Source organism: Argiope bruennichi, chromosome 4 (genome assembly GCF_947563725.1).
Source record: "Argiope bruennichi chromosome 4, qqArgBrue1.1, whole genome shotgun sequence".
Taxonomy (NCBI): domain Eukaryota; kingdom Metazoa; phylum Arthropoda; class Arachnida; order Araneae; family Araneidae; genus Argiope; species Argiope bruennichi.
The window spans coordinates 105,678,147-105,683,860 of NC_079154.1; positions in this window are offsets into that span (position 1 = coordinate 105,678,147).

Consider the following 5,714-nt stretch of genomic DNA (forward strand, 5'->3'; position numbering starts at 1 on the left):
TGAAATCACTAAATTAAATAACTCTTAAAATGCTGCAAAGAAATCGCGAGATCTCGAGGATCTCCTAGGCAGTTGCTTACTTTGTTTATTTAATAATTCGGATATGACCTCTGAGGATACGGGAGGAAGAAGTTAGAGGCATTCGATGTGAAAAATGATAATAAAGAAAAATTTAAAAGGAAAGGAATTTATGTAAATTGGAATGCTAGTGGATACCAGCGAAAGAAGAATATACAGAGAAATGACTGTTACATCAACAAAATCTTTATTGATTTTTCCCAAAGTAGAATTTGTGGAGAAAAAGCACTCGTCTTTTGCGCATACATATATATTTATTACAATAAACTTAATTGAACTCCAGACATGAGTCTAGACGTTCTGCCTTCCTTTGAAATAATTATATAAAAATCAGTTCCATGAAACAAGCTCTAGGATCGCATTTAAATTGTATTCCATTTCAATAACTGGTGCTTACAATGAGTAATTGTTAAGTTTCATCATAAATTAAAAAGAAATTATTTCGTTTTCATTTGAAAGAACGCAGAACAAGTATTATATTATAAAAAAATGGGATAAAATGTAAAACTTTAATGTAAATAAAATTTATTGTAGTTGTATTTATATATATATACAACTACAATATATTTCTTATTTTTTTCTTAAACAATTAGGACAAATTCTACTAAACTTTTCGCTTTGATTATTTAAGACCTACCAGACAAAGAATGCTATCAATTTTTCAATATGAAAAAGCTAATTAATTATTCAATTAATTAGAAATAAACTGAAATTTTGCTCCTTTATCACAGTAACTTAGGAACAAATTGTCTCACATGAAATATTTTTATACCATTTTAATATTCAAAATATTGCGTTTTCAATTATATTAATTTTCTTTTCGTGCAATTTTTTACAGCATTTTTTATTATTTTTTCAAAATTTTATAACTGATTGAATAGAGCAGGCGTTTTTGAAACAAGGAAACTTACTGATGTTCCGTTGCAAAGCAATTATTGAATTTTGAATCATTCTATATTTATTTTTTATATTTTTATTTTATTTTTGGAGGCTTTTATAATCCGATGCCATGGCTTTCAAAGTTTATTTATTAAAAACTATTAAAGTCTCCACGGCATTGCATTGATATTATGAGTGTCTGTCAAATAAAAATCACCATAAATTATACCTTCCATTTTCCCATCTTCTTAGTACTGTTATAATGTTTTCGATCATATGCAGTACAACAATAATTTGTGTACTCAATCTGATTGTCCAGTAAATTTACAACAATAAGTTATAGAAAGTTTGAAATAAAAAGTAAATAAAATCACTTTGTGATTTAAAATTAAATAAAAAATATATATTTTGATCGAAAGCTAGAAAAATTATGTTTACTGTAACCACATATCCAAACAATACTTCCTTTGTAGAACGTTTGCCAAAATAAGAGCCACAAAAGTCAGTAACGTCAATAATGATAGTAAAATTCAGTAACTTTTTAAAAAACATTCCTATTCCACTTTCTATACCACACAGGATACATACTTCTGTTTTTCTGCAGATTTTGAAAATAAAATTAAATAGTTTAACATTCATACTGCACATAAAAAACGAATACATTTTTATACACTGCATAAATTTTCAATAATACAAGCATTAGTAATATTTCCAACTATAATACTGTTAACTAGTCGATTTTGACGACTACTTGATTAGCCAGGTTCAGTGATTGTAAAAAAATTTCAATTAATTATTTTATGTAACTTGCTTTTAACGGTTTACCAGGCAAAATATTTTTAAATTTTGACAAACCTGCAATTTTGGTAAACCTTTGCTTTTTTATTATGGTATTTTAGAAACCTTACATTTTTCTGTACATTGTGCTATGCGTTTCACTAATTTTCTGTCTATATCTTTAACCATCCAAATACATTCACAATAATGGCCGACATTCGAACAATATTGTTTGACATTTTGTGCTAATAAGGTCGTTTGAGCTTTATTCGTGCTGAATCTGACATCTCTAAAGGATAGACAAATTAAATATGTCTGTCCTTTTGAGATAATTTTTTTTTGTTGGAAATCTAATTTGGTTCCTGGCTAAAACGACAAAGAAGCAAAATTTTTCAATACAGATAATCCGCGGATCGGCGAAGAAAGTTTTTGCACTCACCATGAAAAAAAATTGATTAAAGGTATTTTCACAGTTCATTTCTTTAAATTAGAGGGAAATTTTGGAATAAACACCTGAAACAATTTGAAAAAGGTAACGAAAATAGAATGTTGGATGCAAGATTTTAGTTTCAGTTTTTTTTAATTACATTTTTATTAAAAAGTGACGTATTTAAAAACAAATTCTCAAAATTCAATAAATTAAGTCCGAAGTGCAAATCAAATTTCTGCATGATGATAATTGATAATTCGCTTCAATAATGCGCAGATCTCATGCGCAGACATAAACACAATCATTAGAAATGATACGATTAGCATATATTGTGAAGAATCATCCAAAATAACACAAAACATTCAGTAAAAAAATCAAGATTAAATTTTAAAATTCGGGATTGAAGTGCATTGAATCTTTATTACGACTGCTGACAATTAGTACTTATGGGCTAAATTCCATGGCTGTGAGTATATGGCAGATTGTCTAGACACTGAAGGCGCATATACACGTATATACAAACACTCACTTTTATAGGAAAAAAATTGTAGGCGATAAAAAAATTTTGTGAACAACGATACTTTATATAAAATAGCTTTGCATTAAAAATAGTATGTTACAGAAAAAGCATTTGCTTGCGGAATCGAGTGCTAATATTAATCCATAAATTGTGTAGTTTTCTCTGCTATCTAATAAAAAAAATTAATTTTGGAAAAATGATGCAAAAGTTTTTCGTATTCATTGAACTGAATTCAAAATCATTTGAATTTGTGAATTGATATCAGAGTTCATGAGATATTTATGAGTTTCATGTCATTTATGCCTCGAATTATAACGTTTATGAATGTTTTAATTTCAACTTATTAGTTGAAAAATATGTTTATTTGATGCACAAAATGATTCGTGCACCACAGTAAGGAGTTAAACAGAATTTTTATTTTTTCGCATTCAACGCATTTTGCAAATTTTGGCCAAAAATACTAAGTACAAGCAAGTATAGGAGCGATTTTAATAAAGTTTTTGTCGAAATTAATTAAAATTTAAAATTTTTGTTTTCAGGAAATAAACACGAATATTTAATTGGATATTAAATATTCGTGTTCAGTGTCTAGACAATTTAAGGGGATAAAATATGTCCCCTTAAAAAATGTAAGTCCAAATCCTTCTAGGAAGTTATTATCTGTCGATTTTTACTTTTGCAGTAATTCAGTAGCTTTGCAGTAAAGTGATAGATCAGATAAATGAAATTTTGTGCACAGCTTTAGCATTTAAAATATAGATCTGGATCAATTTTGGATTAAATATGTTTGCGGGTTTACCAGTTGTTGGTTTGCGCTGGATCTCAAATGCCATATCTAAAAAAAAAAAAAAAAAAAAAAAAAACGCAGTGATTTGGATAAATAAAATTTGATACGATATCTTGTTATTGCCATATATATTTCTTTGGCAAATTTTGGTTTTAATCAATAGGGAAAGAAGTTTTCAAAATGCATATCCGTGATCCTTCACTTAGCTGCGAAGCGTAAAGCTTTTATATGTGAATCTCTGAAAATAAAAATCTGAGCTTTTGTGACGTTTACAAACTTGTCTAAGATCCACAATTTTATACTGGTGGAAAGAGGATGCTACTTTTTATTAGAAAGTATACGAAAAAGTTTCGAGGAAATCATCCCACAGTTCCTTTTCCTAGAAAGTGTAAAAATTTTAGATTTCTACAACCTAAAAAATTTTGTCTCACACATATTGAATTAAAATTTCTGCTAGTTGTTCTTTTAATCCTTATTCTTCATTATTTGCTAGCAATTGATTTTTCTAGAAAAATGAGCGTGTTATTTGTTGCTGAAACTGGAAAATGTAATGGGAACAAAAATCAATTGGGATTAAGTTCCTTATTTATTTCTTATTTAATTCCTGTCTTTCATCATTGTTCTAGCAGACGCGTTTACCTTTTGATTTATAATATATTTTATGAACGTAAAACAAGCTGAACAAAAACAACGAAAGAAATTTAGACAAATTGCTGAGTAGAGGTAATTTTAAAATAGTCGATGACTGGTGAAAGTGCTTTCTAGTCAGTTTTCTCGTATTTTTCTTGTAATATGGTTCATGCACGTTGTCGCAGCTTTAAAAAGCGAACACTGACAAACTTAAATAACACAGCATTTTAGGGCTCTTTATAAAGAATTGGATTTAGTATCTCGTTAATAAAAATAAAATATTTGAGGGGGCAAAATAAAATATTTGATCCCAATTAATGTTTTATTTAATTATAAGATTTTTCATTTTTTAAAAAATTTTAAAGCTTTAAATTTTTTTTTCAGATTTCTAAAACACTATAAAAAATTCTCAAAAATATTTAATTTTGAATATTATTAGAATAATGTCATGAAAGCGATGCATCATTTTATTTGTACAAATTTGAGTGCGCGATCATTTAACTACTTTAAAATACTTAAAATTTTTCTGAGGGTAGTTACCTACTTGCCTATTTATTAATAAGATCTTGTGTTTATACCGTACACCATCGTGGAGATAGGGCAGTTTGTGCTATAAAAGTATGCTAGTTGACATATTTTTGGAATTCAGACTGTTCTTGAACTGAACGCAATCTCTATAAAAGTTTGATTACAATATTTTAAATAATGATTTGAATACATGAAGTTGTTCGAATGATTGATTTGGTAAATTACTATACTATTTCAGCACCACACGATGATTCATTATAATCATTTACAATAATTTGGAAACGATTCTAATCCTTCATGTATATGTATTGAAATAATCCCCACATTGTTACATGGCATCCATCTAGAGTTGAATGGCCGTCATTGCGAGAGCTCTCTTTATTAGCACAAAATACCCGGCATCGTTATGATATCTGCACGATATCATTCGTCACTCAAAATATCAAACTTCGCATAGATTTAAAAAAAAAAAAAATCTAGTACGGCAGTGGAGAGAATAAAGAATGTGTCAAAATAGTCACTATTGACCACTGTACAAACTGTCCCGTAGGAGATATGTGGAAGTAGAAATAATTGATTCGCATCTTTATTGTAAATATTTGGACATTGAGAATCAACCACCATTCAGAAGGCTTCTCATTCTCATATTTGAGGTACACTATGGAGTGAGTAATCCGATATCAGATTATTTTCCCCTAGTTTCTCCAAACGTTGTTCAGATTATGTGTTAGTATTTATCTGACCTTAAAACTTACCATATACTGTACCGATAAAATAAAAAAAAATTTACGATTCAGAATTATGTGGAAAAAAGCAAATTAGAACTTTAATGCGTATTATCCCTTTGATATCTGATACATTAGTTTCCTGGAGACTTGAATTCTTACTCAATTCTGCAGAAAATTCATGTTCAAGGCTCTGTTGTTTTCCAAGATCTTCAGATGGTATCTTGGAAAAACGATGCAAGTTTTCTCTAGAATATTTACTCTATTGCTCATGTCTGATATTAGCTAAATAATAATAATAAAAAAGTGCCAATGAAACGAAACCATAATATGAAATGTCATGACCGTGTGCATAATAAT